Below are 19138 nucleotides of genomic sequence, written 5' to 3'. Positions count from 1 at the left end.
CTTCCATCCCAGAAAGAGGGCTCTTTGAATCAGTTTAGGCTCAAAATGATAAAGAAGTTAAATTACAAGTAAATAGTCTGACCTGGAGTAACTATCCTGGGGAAGTGACCCAAGGTAATTACTATTTTAGCATGAACTTGTTTGGCTTATAGATGATGTAATTTGGACTTAAAGCCCTGTTTTGTAGTTTGCACTCACACTCTCCTCGTACTACTCCCAACTAACCATCATACAGGTTATTTGGGAATGCAGCTGCTGCTGTTGAATTTAATGAAATCTTGGAGGGAAATTAGTGTAAGCATGCCTTCTTTTTTTTTTCCCCTTACAAACCACTTTTTTTTTTTTTTTTTCATAGTATTATGCATCTATTTGAAAGAGGAAAATGTAATCTTTTTTTCATTACACTGACTATGTGTGGGGCAGAAGGGAATTGCATTGTACATCAAATAAGTGGTATAACTAGTTACAAGCCTGTAATCAAGCTCTAGAATATTAAAGCAGTTCTATGCATTTTCCACCTCAGTGACCCCTAAGTTCAGCAGCTGATAAGTGTTGTTTGTCAGAAAAGATCCGTTACAGCTTAGCTTTATGAGAAAGTGTTCGAGCTACAGTCAGGTAAATCAGAAAAAAATAATTCTCTGTAACAGATCTTGAAGGGCAACTAACTATTTCTTAATGGCAGACTACATCTGTAGCACTATTACTGCACGTATACCAGAATCTAATTCTGTATTCTCAGTAATAGAGCCACAACTCAGTAGAAAGGTGTTTTCATGAACTAGTGCTGTAACCATCAGTATTCTCCATAAACTTGTCCTACTTTGCCATAGAAATATATCGTGATAATATATCATGCTATATATATATTGAGAGTAGGTAATATATGAGCCAAGAGAAGGTAGGAACTCAGCATTGCAGTGTAACTAAGAAGCTGTATTTTCACCTGACATACATAGTGTTTTCATTGGAACTTTAAAATCTGATTCTTGTTTTGTTTGTTTGTTTTTGTCTTTGGTTGTGGTTTTTTGTTTGTTTGCTTTGTTTTTGCTTTTCCTAATTTTATTCTGTGACTTATTCTTAAATTATGCTACTACTTTTGGGCTCTTCCTGTGCATGTAGTTCCTTTGGGAGCAGCTCTTGCACCTGCAACCGCAGCTGTTGCTGCAAATGAAAAGCAGACCAAGTGCGTCTCCTTTCTTGTTTCTGCAGCAAAGAGGGAGGCTGCACAGAAATGCTTTTATTTAAATCGCCACATTCAGAGTGCTTTTGTTTGTTTTCTTGACTTGAAGTGTTACTTCCATTTTCACTTTTCTGCTGGAGTGAGAAAATGATGGGTGTGAAGGTGAGCAATGGTGGAATGAGGGTTGATGTCTTGGAAAAAAAAAAAAAAAAGAAATGAGTACTGGAAAATATATCGATCACCCAAAATCTAGGTCTTGATGGTGGTTTGATATGTTTATGCTAGTAAGTATATGCTTTATTTAAAGGATACTTTTCCACTAAAACTTATTCCTGCTATGTTTAAGCTTGGCTCACTTTGAGGTGGGGGATGTCAAAGAAAACAAATCAGAAGAGATATGCTGGCTCTAAAAAACATTTTATTGCTGATGATCTCTGAGAACATAGTTTCTTGAACAAAAAAAAGCATATCTGAAAAATGTGAAAAAAAAAAATGTGTTGCAATAAATTCTTTACTTACAACAATAAATCTGAAACCTCCCTGCTAAGTTCCATGTATATTAATTTTATGCTAGAATGTGAGACATCTTGTTGTCTTGAAACATAGAATACAGGGGCTAATTCTTTTTCTGGGGAACCACATAGTTTACAGATGGACAGAGAGGACATTATCCCTGGTTTAACAGAGAGTTGGCCTGGCTTTATGAGCCAAATCTCTCTAGTACTCAGTTTCTTTCCTTTGGTGCAATCCTGTTTTTCATATGTAATTATTCTGATCTTTTCTCCATCTGTTACAAGGTTGTGGTCTGTTCATGATTTACATTTAATGTTCCATGATATTGAGAATATACAAAAGTTCTTCATACTCCATTTCTTTCCCTTGTAAAAGTTTTAAAGTTTATCTTTCTTTTTATGTCTGTGAATTGTTATGCATGGAATGGCCATTGGAAGATCCCTAAAACAAATTATTAATCTTACACAGTATTCCACTTCAAGAACTTCATTTTTCTAGATGCCCTTTCCTTTTTTTCATTTTAGCTTCTCTTTCCTGCCATATCTTTTAGCTATCTAAATCCAGCTGTCCACCTTCTACTGGCTCATAAACTTTTCTTTTTCTTTGACAAGTGAATGCCATCATCATCTCAGAGAGGATAAAGCAGAAGGATAATGAATCACTGCTGCAGAAATAAATGTCATAAGGAAGAGCCAGCTTCGATGTTAACTTGCTTTCTAGAGCCTATGGGAATACCTAAGAATAGAGAAATATTCTCCTTTTGTTCAGATAAAGCATTTAAAACCTGCCTTGTACCAGCCTGCTAAAAGCAAGCTTTGGCTAGTGTACATGTCTCATACCCTATATGGACACAGCTCTTTCAGCTCCCTCTGTTAGCAGGGCCTCTTGCTGCTTGATGATGGAAGTGTTTTGCCTCCAGAGACCCTCTCCAACTCCTCGGTGCCATTGGAGCTACATTTCCTTCCCAAGAAGTACAAAGCTGAAGCTGAAAAATAAGCAGAAGGCTGCAAACCCCTACTAATCACTGACTTTGGGAACAGTGTCTAGGCAATATACCAAATTTTCACTCATGCTGCCTGGGTAATCCATGGGTGGATTATGATCTACTTCATGCCTTCTTGAAAAAACATGCCATGGGGATGCCTCAGCTCCTCATTTCCATCTAAAATGTGACATGAGGTATTAAGAAAAAGATGTTTTTACTTTTTAATTTTGTTAGACAACCAGAACCCTCAAATCTTCACTCTCATCACCTCTACACTGTAAGATTATTTGCACCTATGCTTTTACTATTTTAAAAAGGATCTACGCATACATTACTTAGAAAAATATTACACAAATCAAGTAGGACAGCCGTAATTAAACAATTTAGTGTTTGTCTAGTCAGTGTGATTAACTTTTGTCACAGTAACCCCTGAAACAATAGGACTAACAAATATTGCCAGGCATTTTAAAATTAAATGAAACGTTCCTTTGATTACATTAAAGATAATGCATTTTAGAACTATCCTTTCAGGAGCTGTTTCTCACCAGTGACAGCACGGATCAATTTGTCTTGTCGTTCCCTCCAGAAGTAATCTCTGAGTCTCCTTGAGTCATTGTTTGATCAAAGTGCATTTGCAATTGGGTGATTTGAGCAGTCTAAGTTGTTATTTTAATGTAAAAGTCCTACAGGAAAGAAAAAATGAGAGAGAATGCGCTTATGCATACATTAATAAATTGATCTGAGTATGTGGATAATTACACACCGACAGGAAAATGCAAAAGTTGGAGGCGGGGGGGGGGGCGCGGGGAGTAAGGGAAGGGAAAGATGTGACTATTCTTAAGAGGCTTGATAAAGATCCGTATGAGCTACTATTTTTCCAGAAAAACCAAATCATAACTTAGCTATCAAATTATACTACTTACAGATGTTTGCAGGGGAAAAACAATTCCTGGATAGGGCAGGGCACAGAAGTCCAGTGTTACTGCTTCTCTCACAACTTAGTTTCTTTGTAAAATTTTCTCTGAATGAGGAAATCATAAGAAGGATTTCCAGCATCAGTCCAGTAAGCTCTAGAGGCATGGCTTGCTCATGCTCCAGTGCAGGCACTCAGTTCACCCGGGGAAGCTCTGCATTCCCCTGAGGGGACTTCACCAGAGAAGAAAAAGCACTGCAGTCCTCACCTTTGGGAAAGGTAATACTTCATTTGTGGATGGTATTACCTTATTTAGCAAATTCCTGGCTATGCAGAAATATGGCTTTTGTTTCCAGCCCAAGCAAGTTTGATTGAGTTTGTTTTTACACTGCTATAACTGAAGGTGAACCCAGACCCTTCTCAAACCCCATACTGGGGAGAGGACGTTGTGTATATCCTTATAGGGAAATGATGGCTGTGTGTAGGGAAAAGTAATTTTCTGGACAAAAAACATATGACATTTAAAAAAAAAAAAATACACGCAATTAAAGATATATGTTTTGTTAGTACATGTAAAAACGACTTCTGATCTGGGGATCAGAACTGTGGGAAAAGTGTATAAGAAATCTGTATTATCCCACACTTAGAGTAAATTTCTGCTCTTTAAGAGGAGTAGATATTACTTTTTCCGGGTAATTTTGTGGGCATTTGGAACCTAAGAGAGGATAGCTAGAGAGTATGAGGGCAACAGCATTGTCACTCTCATGCATAAGTCAGTAAAGCCAGGGAGAAAATAAGGATATAGTGGTATTTGGAGCAACTGCAGACTTGGCATAGCAGGTTTTAGTGCAGGTCACCCTAGGGAATTTCGAAGTTAGCTTAGCAGCATTCCCACTGCTGACCAATAACTGACCTATATCAGGATATAAACTCCTCTACGCAGCCTCTCAAATACCATTCACTTTAATTAAAACTGCTAAAACGCTATAAGACTTGGTTTGAAGATTTTAGCTTTGGGACTACCAGTCTGTTATGATGAAACTTAAATGGAGCCAATGTTGTCCCTCCCTTTCCCACTTTTTTAATGGATTTACAGCTTCAAGAGTTGTTAGAAATTAGTGGTTCCAGATGGCTTGTCAGCTGCTTGTAATTCAAATATGTGTTTTCTGAAAATGATTTTCTTTAGTCCTATGTATTTCAAAATATGTTCAGAAGGAAAAATTAAACAATTTCATTTATAATTAGAGTTTACTTTGTGAAGGGACATTGAAAAATTAAATAAAAAGAATATTTCATTTAGGCTGGGGATTAATGCATGTGAAGAACAACACAAAGTAGTTCACTGATTAAGTGCCAATATATTCATTGACAATACAAGCTATTATTTTATTTAATCAGTTGATTTATTTTATGTCACTGAGACCACGTGAATTTGAACTGATAGCAGGAATGAGAAATCAAGCATTTTCCTTGTTTTAACCGTTTCAGCTCTTAACAGTTTGAAAGTTCATTTCACCTTGGGAGATGTACCAATGCGTAAAGAATCAGAGAACTTGAGTTTAAAATTACAGTGAGGATGGGGAAAACATATTCTGACTCAGAAATTACTTCTGTGGGTTATGCTACTCCAGCATAGTAGCTACTCCAACAGTAGAGACTGTTCTGCTTTTACCTGAATAAATGGATGAAAATCTTTGTAATTCTCAAGACTTTTCTGCTTTGGGTATTGTTCATTGCTCCTGTTCATTGAAGCCAATTGTCATAAACCAATTTAGTAAACATTTATTTTCACTTTATCAACTTTTGAACATTGAAATAAAGCTCTAACCAAAGGATTGTGAAATTACCCTTACTTGCTGCTATGCAATGGCAAATCTATATTGAAGTTGAGGTTGGAAATCTCACTTCTGTTTGAACACAGAACACTTTTTATTCTGCGACGGGATGCTGAGGCCTAACAACGTTTCAAAGATTGTTTGAGACACTAACAAAAGCCTTTTGTGAGCTAAGAATTTCTTTTGACTTTAAACTTAACCTCAAGGGAAATCTGTGTGATTTTGGGAAGAAGAAAAAAAAAAAAAAACAGTGCTGTGCAATCTGTCACTACACGGTACTTCAGTGAAGTCTACTGAGGCAAGTTTTCTATTAAAAGAACTTGAAACATTTTCTGGTGTGCCAGGTAGCATCTTATTTCACTTATATCATATATCATATGATATAATCTTACAATCTCCAAAAATATGCCTTGGTAAATGTTATTTGGGGTACAGCTGTGCCAGGTGCCTGAATTAATTGTGGTTGCTCTTTGGCATGCTGTTTTTCCAGTATTCTGTAAATTCCTAACAAATGCCACCATACACAGTTATATAAAGATATGTTTTCTTTTGAAGAGTATAACTCTAAAATTAGATTGAAACTTTTTTCAGAGATACATAACTTAGAAAATTAAAGAATTTCAAGAACAGATTGCTAGGAATTGGTTTTGGTCTTGATTGCTGAATTTTTATGTTTCCATGAAAGTTTAGGAATACTTTTTTTCTAATATAATTTCCTTGAAATAATTTTATTTATGTAAGAAAAGAAAAATACAATTTTGTTAGTAAATTTGAGACATGAAAAATCTGTTAAATTATTAACATGAATTTTAAGTAATGCATTATGTTTTTTCTCACTGCAGAATGCAGAAAGATGTAACTTTCTAAAGATGAAACTAAAGATGAAAATGTGTGCTGCAGTGATCTTTAATAGTGTGGCCATGAAGAGCAAGTATGTGTTTTCTGTAGATCTAAGTTTTCTTACTTAGACTTTTACCTTTTCCCAAATTCAATTCAATTACATATTTCTATAAAAAATATGATTTGCCCAAACAGTAGTGAATTTGCTCCCGTCCCCCCCCCCTGCCCCCCCCCCCCCCCATTTGCTGCATAATCATGGCTATATTGATTTTAGTGGATATATACCTATTTGTAGGTTGTTACCTTGCTGTTCACAGAGAATGTTTTTACAGCTTGAACACAAATCATTCTGAAGAAAGTGCGGGTGCAGGTTTCATTGTGGCAGTATGTACGCATCTAGTTCAAGTATAGCCAAAAGAGCTATAAGTCACTCTGCATAGTCACATTCTGTATTAGATCGCAATTGGTTTATATATATATATATTATTTTTTTTCCTTTGGAGATATATCACAGCTATTTAACTAAAACATAGTTTCAATAATTTCTAACCTATTTTTTAACTAAGAAAAAATGTAGATAACTACAAAGATAAGAATGTTTAGATACAACTTGGTATGCATCTAATATACAGTTATGTTGTTTTAATAGAAAAAATAATTTCTAAAATCTAAATGCAACATGCTGAGATATGTTTAAATCTTAGAAGATTTTAGTACCTGTTCTGTGTGAGAAACAATTATCCATATCTTACATTCTTATTAGCATTTCTAATAGAGATGTGACTTAGGGGATCATTTTTGAATTTATTTTTTCCTGACATTTTTAAATTCTGTATATATAGAGAGAGACTGTTATATATATATATATATAGACTGTGTCTGGTGTTAGCTGCAAGGACAGAAATTTATTTTCTCCTTTCAAATCATGTTTACCACCATCCTTGTTCTCCTGGCATTGGACCACAGTCCTGTAATCCAAATCCAATCCCCATTATGTGAACCAATACAGACATCAAAATCTCCCAATGGACCTTTTCAGAAGTAAAATAATCTATTTGTCCCAATTACTGACATTAAATATTACAATGAGATGCCAGCAATGTACTGTTGGGGAGAGGTAGGGGGTAAATTGAATGCATATTAGGGAAAAGTAAGGCAGGTTGAGCTGGTATGAGCTATAAGATTACTCCAAAGCACAAAGGACTTCCCAGCAATAATGCATATTGAACAGGACATGAGAATGGAATTTAAGATGCAAAATAAAAGCCTTTAACATCTCTTCATAGCTTCAATTTGAATTTACAGACAGTTTGGAGGATGAGAAGTTTAGTATTAAGACTGCAGTTTGAAAGATACTGAGGAATTTAAATCCAAGGCTTGAAGTTCTCATAAATCTTTCTATTAAGCTCCCTGACAAGTTTCAGAAATCCAGGCAATTGGATCTGCAGTTATTTACGTGCTACCTGACAGTAGGTAATAAAAGTGTCCTGCTTTCTTAGAGGCATATAAAAACCTAAACTGTTTTGAAACATCTTTAATTTACACATTAGATTTATTAATATGTATTTCACTTTTTTTTTTTTTTTTTTTTTTTTTTTTTTAATGGACGTTATAGCATGGAGGGAGAAAAATACCTGCAAAATCCTACAAGGCTTTATATATCCAGATATTCTTTCTGGATGCCACTCTACCTACTTATTCATGCTCTCTAGCATTGCTCAGAACAATACCTAACAGCCCCAAGACAGGGAAAAAACAGCACTCTGTGAGTACTTAAAAGCAATTCATGCATTAGCATTAGGTTCCTTATGCTATGAGATATTTAAATGAATGGCAAACTTCAAGCAGCTGAGTAATCCTGTTTAAATCCTGGTACCTTGATGAACACTTAATAAAAACTTTTAATTGAAGGAGGAAAAACTTGAGGTTTTTAAAAATGAAGTACACATTTTTTCTTTATGTACATATTGCCTCATTAATTCCCCTCTTTACTTGTAGACTGTAACACGTGACAATTTGATGATGTGGTGACATCTGCCTGGTGACAAGAAATTGCAAGTTCTCTCCTCAGTGCATTACTCTGTGGTGCAGGAAGGCTGAAAAAGCTGAGACTGAAGAGGAATTGCAGTAATTGCTCAACCAGCAGGAATATTGCAGTGCAGTATTGTAATGATCATTGTAAAAGGGTATATTTAATATTCCTGTGGGAGCGAACTTTTAGAAGCAGCTTATCCTTCATTGTTCACATTCCACATATTTCCTTTGCCTCTTCCACACAGGGCATGATTTCATCCCTGCTACTTGGACAAATGAACACAGAGACTGAGTGAAACTTTTTCCAGACCAATTCACTGAGCTTCAGTTTTTATATTGAAATTTTCCAAGCTACTTATGGGATTTTCCCAATAGAATTTAGTCATGTATTTCCTATTAAATTACAAATTAAGTCCCCAAAGTCATTGTATGACTTTCAAAATCACAGCCTTAGTGCTGTAACACCAATAATGATTTCAGTCAATTGGGTACATCAGTTCCCCATACAGTATGTATTTTATGTATTTTACTTACCTGTAAAAGACAAATCTGGTTTATTTTCCTCTGTGGTCAGATTTGCCTCACATGATATGTTATGACACATTGGAAAAGTCTGAATATTTAAAGAAGGAAGTAGGTAGGCTGTTGGCTTTGGGTCTTGAGCGTGGTTACCTTATAAGCAATGCTGATGCATAAATCAAGAAGTAATTGCTGCTAAGATGACAAAATATTTTCAACACCTGTTTTTAGGATTTCATTCCCTGATTTTTTTACGTATAATGTTTTCAAATGGCCCATTATGCATGTGTACAGTAATCTCTTCCTTATATGAATGGGTCTCCATTGGTCTTACTGGGATTGCATGTGGCATGGAACAAAATCCCAAGTACTTCTGACACTGCATGCCTGGCTCTATCTCTGCAAAGATCAACTGGACTTTGATACATCTCTGACACATACATAGGCAATACTCAAATCAGGACAATCTGTATTGTATTCATCTTGGTGGATCAGTGCTGATAAAATTAAAGCTAAAGTTAATTTTTAAGGGGAACTTTTATGAATTGAATGTTCTGAATTGGTGTACAAAAAGAGGAAAGAAGAATAAGTCAAAAGCCTGTAAAAAAGAGAATGAGAAAAAAAAAATCAAAAATCAGTTCCGTGATGTTAAATAAGCACCAATTATTAAACACCGTAATAATAAAAAGTTTGTTCATGCAAAACATAAAGCTGTACAGGAACACATAATTTAAAAAAAAAAAAAAAAAAGAATAAAGCATTTTTCCTCACACTGTTTTGCTACACTGTGAAAACTCACTCTTATGCTATGAAATTTCAACACTAGAAGAGACTGAGTAAGAGGGGTCAAAGAAAGGATACCTTTAATGAATTCCAGCATGTTACATCTGTGTTTTATGCATGGGAGTTATTTTGTTACACCTTCCTTTTTCTTTGACCACTAAGGACTGAACTGATGAAGCAAAGCTCTCCATTAAAAATTGTCTCATAAATTATACTGCAGATGTGAAAAGAACAAAGACAAGGAGATAGAAAGCTTTCATAAATTGAAGACATATGGCCAGGAATACCTAGGGACCTTGTGTGCTTTTTTGTTAAGTATACTCTTCAATGGATTACCAATTTTTTGTTTGTTTGTTTTTGAATTATAACATTCTTGCAGTATTAAAGAGGATTGTTTTTTTTTTGTTGTTGTTGGTTTTGCCTGTGAATAATGAAATTCATTTTATAATTTTTCCATATTTCTTAGCTTCACTATGTTGTTACAGCACAGGCTTTAATTTTTTTACTTTTCAATAGAACTGTGCAATGCAATAGTGGCAAAAAAGGTGCAAGGTCAAAACCTGTTTTGGTATGGAAGAGAAAAAAGAGAAGAGGAAGGGAATAAGAAATATGGGATTCAAAATCTGGGAGCAGGACTTATAGGAAAGTTAATACTGTACTATTATATTTATTGAGTTAACTCAGTAAAAATCTCACAGATTATGGTACCAAACCATACGTAATGGTATCAAACAGTATTGTATTTGTGCAGTGTTCTGTCTTTTTGGCTTGGATGCCTCAATTTATTATGATGCAAAGCAATTCATTTAGCTTTATTAATAAAAGTAATTTAACAAGCAGTGCCTAAGCTGTCTCTCATTGAAACTGGAGAGAATGTTCTCCTTGGCTTTGAGACAGAAGGGAATAAGCCTTTACAATGTTATGCACCAGGGGAACATAGGCATTTCTGGAAAAAAACTTTTATTTCTCCATACAATGGGGCAAAGTGAAGAACAGGGAAAATACATTAAAACTTAGATGAAATACCAGCGGTGAAATACCAAGTCAGTTGTCTAACTCATTGATAATATTTATTCCATAACTTCAAATTATTAGGTAGAATAAATGGAATAAAAGCTGTACAAATAAAGTTCACAGAGATGTGTGACTACATCATACATTGCAAGCAGCAGTACAACATTGCAGATGTGCTTTGCAAAGCAGCTACATGAGGAAATAAATGTATACTATAATGTAAGCCAATGAAGGTTTAGATAAAACGTGCTGTTTATCTTATGCCATTTCATACTAAAGAAAGAGTGTCCCAAAGACCCCTCCCTGTCCTTTCTTCAGATACATGAATTGCATCTTGAGTGCATTAAAACCAGAGGTGTCAGCTCACATGGACTGGAAAGGGACAAGCCCCACCTGAGGAAAACCCCAGCCACAGTGTTCCCTACCAGGAAATATGCAGATTATCAGTGGCTGTTCTGTGATGTATCACTAGATACGTGTTTTGACTGTTCCAAGTGTTTGCCTTGACTGTAGACTTGTTCTTAATGTTAGAAATTTCCATGCAGTTGTCTGTTGTTATCAGTCTATCTGGACTCTAAGAATACCTTGTCTCTTTCAAGAGCTCAGGAGATACAGTGCAGAGGTTAAGGTCTTTGCTTAATGGAGGTGGAGGGAATGAACAGTATGGTAGCAAACCTTGACCAAAACACCAAAGAAGGCCTTACATTCTATCAATGATATTTATCCAGTACAGACCAAACCAATATCACTCCACTACTTGCATTTTGCTTGAATTTAGATAAGGAAAAAAAGCTGTTTTGTAGCATTGAGGAATTATTATAACTTGATGTATTCTCACCAGAATGTCATATATTCTCTCATCCTGCAATTAATCTTGTAATGGAGCAAACAATGACATAGAATTAATCAACCACTGTGACAAAAAAAGATTGTGATGGAAAGATGAACCCAGCTAAAATTAATTTTTTGAGCGACAGCTTGAAGCTCAAACAAGTGGAAAACATGGTGCAAATTGTACCTAGCTTCAAGAAAGGGATATTAATGAGAAATGCAATGGCACAGCAATACTAATCGGTTGTTAAAACAAGATCCTCCTTGGACCACTGAGTGAATATCCTCCCCTTTCCTGTAGTTTCCCTTCTCTTGGATAACACACTGGAGGGAAGCAAAAACTGTACTGCACCACTCACCCGGAGCCAACAGCAGAGCCAAAATGCCACTGCATCAGAGGGAGCAGTTGTGTGGGTTTGTGCTCATGTGCAAATAACTGAGCCAATGTCCCCTGGCAAATGCAGTATGATTATTGAAAATAAAAAGTGATTGAGCTTTCCTTGTATGCTCTGTTCCTTGCTAGATATAAGATAAACAGAAAATGTCCCGTGAGCTACCTTTATGTCTGTAATACACTGACACCTGTCAGAAAAGGAGAGAAACCCTGGAATCCTCATGCTGGCATCATTCTGCAGCTGCAGACTGGACAAGCATCAAGCAAATTACATGAAAGTCAGTTGATGCTCAGACCCTTAAGCCTCAATTCCTGCCTATAACACAGCAGACATCATCACCTTCTTATATTTAGGGATGTTTAGCTTTATATATTTTTTTATTTTATTATTTTATTTTATAAGCTGAGAAGTTTTCCGGGCTCATTATTTCCTTGAACTGTCAGAGAAAATCAGATAACCTTTCCCAAAAATGTATGCTTTCCTCTATTGCCAGGGTTGGTGGAAGTCAAGGAGCAGCCTGATAACTTCTGCCATAGACTCCAGGCTGAAGAGAAATTAACCCTCTCAGTTTACAGCTGAATTTCATCTTGAATAGCAGAAAGGGAGGGTAAGTCTCAGCTGTTCCTCATGTCCTGCCCAACCGCTGTTTATCATTTAATTACCTCTGTTAGTGCTGTCTGAGTACCTGAAATGTTGCTGAATTTGTTGCAATATTCTTACTTTTCTAAACAAGCATTTTTGAAAATATCAATTTTATTGTGTGGTTTTCCTTTTCCTTCCAGAGTTTAAGTCTGACTGATCAGTGCAAGGTAACTTGCTAACTTTTTCATTTTTGAGCTTAAAAATGCTGATTCCCTTTGAATCCTTTTGTTTGTTTGTTTGTTTTTCCTTACAAGTATGATTTTAAAACTAATTAATATTAAAGTTGTAACAATGATAATAACATACATGACTTCTCTTGGTTTTCAAACCCATATCAAGATTTTCAAAATCTTGTTTTTAAGTAGCAAAAGCAAACATAGAAATCTCTTGGCAATAAGTTGTCTCCTTTATCTAAGTGTATATTAGATTAATTCCCTTAATGAATATATTTAAAAAGTACTGTGAGACAGAATAATATTAAGGATCTTTAGGAAGAAAGAAATACAGTGATAAAACATTATTGATTGGCTTAAAGATGTCTTGTCCTATGTCTCATTATTTCATAAGGAAACTGTATCTTCAGCTGATTAATGATCATCTACTTTTTCTGTGATTCCTTAGCATGGCTAAAATTGGACGTTTATGTGGAGCTACAGACAGACTGTTGTGATGTACGTGTTGTATATTAAGAGTGAATATTTTGAAACTTCTCCTTTACTTGCTTTCTAAGTTGTGTGGACTGCAAAAAAACGCAGATCACTTAGTTGATAACAGAAGATAATATGGCCTCTAAAGAGTGTTAAGTCTGACTTTTGTGCAATGTTATATCTTAAGCTAGTGAGGTTTCTCTGATTGTAAAAAGAGGCCTATCTTGGGTACTGTTAGTGGAACAAGCATTGTTATCAGCTTTGTGCATCTGCAGTTTTCTTCCTTCACTTCTCAAAAAATTCTTGCTTTCACTGCATCTTTGCAGGATTCTTTTTGAGTGACTTTTTTCATACATCCAATTGAGACACACAAATCTGTCCCTTACTCACCTAAGGTGGGGTGAGCTATTACAAAATCACTTCTAAATGTCATTGTCACACTATATTCAGGATCTGATTCTTAAGTCAGGTTTCTAGATTAATGTCACTTCCCTTCAAGCCTTTTCTAGTCCAGGCAATCTGATTCAAATTACTTCAACGGCTCATTGTAGGTCATGTTTTCTACATCTTACCCTTTTCATTTTAATTCTAAATAATTAAAAGATACGAAACAACACATAAATACCAACTGAGAGTAGTACTTTAACCCCTGGATAATTCTGGGTAAAATGAAATTATTACTACTTGTGTTTTCTGAGGAATATCCAGTTTATACATCTTAATATATCATTATCCTTTTCTACACTGTCTTTGTATGATGTGACCCATCTTCTTGCCTTAAATCTTCGTTACTTCACAAATTTCACAGGATGAGTCTATTTTCTTTTTCTTGTATATTTATGGAAATAATGTACTGAAAATCTGAGAAGAACACTACTACAACCTAGAGCATACCTCATTCTGCTGAATTTTGCAAGAATTAAAATGGCTTTTTCCTATTTTCACTATTTCTTTTTTACTTATATATAGCTAACATTCTTAATTTTGTTTTACTGCTTAGAGTATGACAGAACAAGGAAAGTGTTCTATTAAGACACAGGAATCTTATTTTTTAATTGATTGTAATTGCAGAAAAAATGCACTCAGTTGGATGCAGGTCTTCATAATCAAGGCTACCTCTAGATCCTCTCACCATAAATAACCTGATCTGCGAACTGCAGTAGCTCATCTTTCTTCTTCACGTCTCTCCCACATTGAACCATACAGTGACATCTGCAGCTAAGCTCATCACACTGTGCTCCAAGGTTAAACACTCACAGAGCTGGGAAAAAGCAGAATTTTTTCATTCCCTATCATGGATGGGTTGTAAAGGTTTCAGCTTAAACAAATCCAGCAAAAATACTTTTTAAAAAATCTAAAAGTTTAGTTGAAATTTTACATTCAAGCTTCTGTTTTGTGTAATGACTTTACAGCACACAAAAAAGAAACAGATGTGATTATAATCTTCCTGTGACTGTTCTGCCTGCTGTATTGATTTAGTTGTCTCTCCTTGTACTGGATTTTTCTCCCATGATTTTCTTCTTGTAAGAAAAATGTCATCAATTAAAAATTCTCATCTCTGCTGATTATTTTTGCAAACACCTCTTGGAATTATACTTTGGGTTTACTATAAATTTTTTGTTTTTCAAAACTTTCTAGTACAAGAAAGTACAAGAGCTTTTTCTATACCTTTCATGAGTAGCTATGTCTGCGGTATCTGAGCTTGTGACTCAGGACAAGGTGGTAGTCATTCCTGAGCCAGTTGCTATCCTGTTTGTCTGAATGCTTTGAGGGGTCCATTTACTGGCTCAGGAATGACTACCATCTTCTAGACAATCCTCACAGTGCCTGTTTTGGGAACACCCTTGCTTGCAAGCACCTGGAGGAAAGGATCATCAGAACAAAGATGAAATAAGTTATCTGTCTGCAATCTAGAAGATCTCAGGACAACAGGCAGCTGTGGGCTCCCTGTCATCCTGACAGTATCTGTAGTTTGAAAGGAAGCAGAGAGATAGAGAAGGACTGGGAGACCCCAGAGGAGCATGAGAAACATCTGATCTTGTCCCTTGTGGCACTGGCATATGGACCCTCATGAGTATTGGCCTTTCTCTTCTGGTTTTCAGCATATATTTGAGACTTCTGGGGACTCCCTTGCCTTGATGTACAGCTGGATGCCAACAGCATATGTCTTCTGCAACAGATGTGCTCTCCAGATGTCCACAGAACTTGAACAGAAGTTGATGCAGACCAGCAGCCAGCTACACTCAGGTCCAGAGGAAGAGGGTGCTGATAAAAGGCAACGCTCCAGGAGTCTGTCCCAGTGCTGGCTTCAGCTGCTGCTGTTGAAGCAGACTAGAAGGTTCTGCACCAACAAAGGAGATCCTCCCCTGTACAGGAGCTTGAACACATCCTGTATGCTGGTCACCGTGAAGCTGTGCAAGCGTTGGGGGTCTCAAATCTTTCAGATAGTTATAGGTTGTTGGGAAAGTGGATGAGCACTGCAGAGCCATTCCTTCAGTCACTTTCTATATATAATGTCCTACCAAATATGTTTATATATTTTAGAGGGAGGGGGTTCCAGATATTAATTATATATGACATAATCCAAAGTAGTTTGTCTTTCAAAAACGATATATTCCATGGCAAGCTTTATTTTGAAATTGGTTGTGAAATCTGGATGTATATAAATTTATTTATTTATTTATTTATTCCCAAAAGAAATAAACACAAACCATACAATTTGTACATAGTTAGTGCTAGGGTCCACACACAAGTTAAACATCTCCCCAGGCAGCACACTGCATGTTCTTTGTGATATTTCTCTTATCAAGCCTATTAACATTAGTACTTCCTGATCAAGTCTCCTTTTTGCTTTTTGTTGTTGTTTTCTTTTTAGGCTTATATTTCTTTTCCTTGTTGTTTTCTTTACTTGGCACTTCTCTTCCCCCCCCCACCCCTGCAGTCTGAAAGGGTGTGGTGATGGCTTTTGCATACAGAGTATAGCAGAAAGGAGACTTTTGTCTGGTTCCTCTCTTCCTCTCTTTTATAATATAATTTGAAGTGAGATAACATGTTCCTGCTGTATCTAAATGCACAAATAGTTTAAACACAATAGAAATACAAACAACAACAAAAACAGTTCTAGCCCAGAAATACTTCAGCGGAATCATTTTGACTTATGACTACTGTTGTTTTTTTTTTGTTGTTGTTGCCAGTCTGGACATTCCTTCTGTTGGATCTTTTTTTTTTTTTTTCATGTCAATCATCTGCTAACAGCAACAGACTCCCATTTTAAAGAGTAGATCTTTTATCAGAAATCAACTTTATCTTCAAAACAGTTATCTTTTCAATTACTGCCATGGAAAGGATGGGAGGAAAAAGGTTTATTTTCCAAATTTTTCTCCAAGAGCTTGCCTTTTATGCACAAAGACTCTGGAAGGAAAGGCATCATTAACGCAGCATCAAAGAATCCAAAGAAAGAATAACCTTTTCTCAAAGCAGGGGTGGCTATTTAATGAACAATTCGCTTAATTTTTAGACACCTTCTCCTTTCAGATGAAAAGCAATAGAAATACATGTCAAAGAAACCAATCATGGCAAAATCTCTGTCCAATAGGCAGACTCTAATAGAAAGAGATGATAGTACAAAGGACTGAAAAAAGCAGATCTTCTTTCTCTTTCTTTCTTTTGTTGCGAGCACAAAGATAAGTGCATGGCAATCAGATGATTTTAATGAACAATCCAGTTGTTTGGCCTGGATGGTATAATTCCAGATGCACTCTGTAGAAGTTGTTTGAATTTGAACTAGTTCCTTTCTAAATTCTCCCTCAGCTGGCAGTAGTACACTGCCGGCTGTCAAGGCAGCCCCAATGCAGTGGAACTGTTTTCTCTGGAGGGTGAAGATAAAGGTGTGTGAGAGAGCAGTTGCAAGAAAAAATAGGTTTTGAAAGCTTGTTTCCCTCCATACTCTGCAGCAGTTCAGTTTTATCACAGTGTGCTGGACTGGTCTGATTTTGAGTAGGGAGTTCCAACTGCACTGAATATAACATCTGCAGTGATTATAAAAAGCCCTAAAATTTCGAGCTAAAACTTATACTGCGTGCAATCAAAATCTTGGAGTACAAAAACAAATATATGCTTTTTTTTTTTTTTTACATTACACTTAACAGCTGGTTTTGCAACTATCTGTGTGGCAGGCATAATGTAGATGTGGGAGACGTACAGAAGACCCCTGAGAGGAGTAATTAAGCATGATAGTACAAAAATTCAATTAGCAAGTACATAGAAAATCTTCAATGTTCAGTGAAAGTACGTAGTAACAAGATGGCTGAAGAATTCATGTAGAAAACCTGCTTATTTTTATAGTCTTTTAAACACTTTGAAAGGTCCCTTAAACTTCCAGGCAAATATTAAAGAAATAAGTATTTGGGGACTTTTGAATTTAGCCACTGTCCTCTTTTTCCTCACTATTTTCCACTACCAAAGTCTGTTTAGCATTGTTTCAAAAATCAGGTGTCCTTTGAGCTGTATTTTACACTAAGGATGGCTTTCTCTTCTTTCCATCTTCTTCAAAATCCAGACAACATATTACATAGTGTTCAGGTTTTGCATCAGTTTAATGTTTTTCTCAAAAGTGAAGTATGAATAATAGCTTTGTATATGTAGAGGAGTTGATTGGACTTCAGAGTATGAAGAACATCTATACTGTTGACAGTAACTATAAGGTTCTATTTTCTCTACTAACAGTTTTAATACTTCTATTAGTGTTGTGGGTTTGTTTGCTTTTTTTTTTTTTTTTTTTTTTTTTTTTTTTTTTTTTTTTAATGAATGTTCTCTGTGGAGCTTGCAAAGAGATTCCAATCTGTGAATTACATGTAAGCCTGGGGAGATGGAGTAAAAATCTTACTCATCACTTAACTCATAGCAAAGTATGGTAATAATAACTATTGGAAAAACTGAAGTGATTTACGTCATTAGTGTTTTGTGGTTTTTTTGTTTGTTTTGTTTTTTTTTTTTTTTTATCTTGGGCTCTAAAGAAAAATAAATGTTTCTATATACGTGTGTGCATATATATACATGTATATGTTTATAGTTGTATGCCTAAATCCAAAAGGTTATATGTAGACATTAGAGGCTTCCTGGATGATTGTGCTTAATTCTCATCTACTGAAAAGAAAACCATGTTTCAACTTGGTTCAGTAATATGGCTTCAGTAATTAAGCATTGAAGGAGTCTGCTTCATATGAAGAATACTCTAAAGTCTTCAAGGTTCTGGGCTTCTTTCTTGCAGCTGTCTGTACTGAGGGGGATCCAGGAAGAACTGGTGTCTTTGTCTGTCTGTGTAGTACCTGTGACTCTGAGGTGTTGGCTTACCTCTGCAGCCTGAACCTGACAATGACGAGTGTCATTAGTGCCTACGAGTTTGCAGGGATAGGAGATCTGTGGAGGTTTTAGGAGAGGAATACTTTTAAGATATTGCTTCTAAGGGAAGTTCAACTTTTATTTTTACTATTCTTTTGAGAATACCTATTTGCTTTTATCTTCTCTTTGTATTCTTGTTTGTCTGTTTTTCTTTACTGTGACTCTTAACAATAGCGTAGTACAGTAAACAGTTTTTCTTTTTAGTTCTTTGCCTTTAAAGATGCTCCCTCAGACTTTGAGCTGGTAAATGCTTTTTCTAATTGCATGGTCCTCTCTTTTCCCTAGTTTTACATATGCAGGAGATTTTTCAAATCTTTACAAACTTTCTAGGACATCTAACACTATCGCCTACAAGCCATTTCAATTATGCCTTTTTCCTTTTTTTTTTAATGTAAAACAAGCCAGCCCCATTTCCACACACCCCCCTCCCCAAAACAGCCCCACAGACAAACAAAAACCTTTGCACCAAGGATCTCATGGTGTGAGAGAAATGATGAGAAATTGTTAGGTTTTTGTTTGTTTTACTTTTTTTTTTCACAGCTGATTGTTTGTTTGTTTTTGTGCAATGAACTCTGCTTTTGGCTTAAGAAGAGTTTCTGTGTCTACC

At 35.8% G+C, this 19138-nt stretch overlaps 2 long non-coding RNA genes across 2 annotated transcripts; both read left to right on the top strand.

Moving 5' to 3' along the window:
- Positions 1 to 1209: 1209 nt before the first annotated feature.
- On the top strand, positions 1210 to 10449 carry LOC311444807. The gene is made up of 3 exons (XR_014698080.1): positions 1210 to 1342; positions 6269 to 6357; positions 8265 to 10449. It is a non-coding gene; the product is annotated as an uncharacterized lncRNA (long non-coding RNA).
- Positions 10450 to 12524: 2075 nt separating this feature from the next.
- Positions 12525 to 17594, top strand: LOC311444679. Its single transcript, XR_014697999.1, has 3 exons — positions 12525 to 12651; positions 13106 to 13155; positions 15234 to 17594. It is a non-coding gene; the product is annotated as an uncharacterized lncRNA (long non-coding RNA).
- Positions 17595 to 19138: the final 1544 nt, after the last annotated feature.

The sequence above is a fragment of the Aythya ferina genome, assembly GCF_964211825.1.
Source record: "Aythya ferina genome assembly, chromosome: 14".
Lineage (NCBI taxonomy): Eukaryota > Metazoa > Chordata > Aves > Anseriformes > Anatidae > Aythya > Aythya ferina.
The sequence above is the reverse complement of the archived record's forward strand: the minus strand, read 5'-3'. Positions and strand labels throughout refer to the sequence as shown.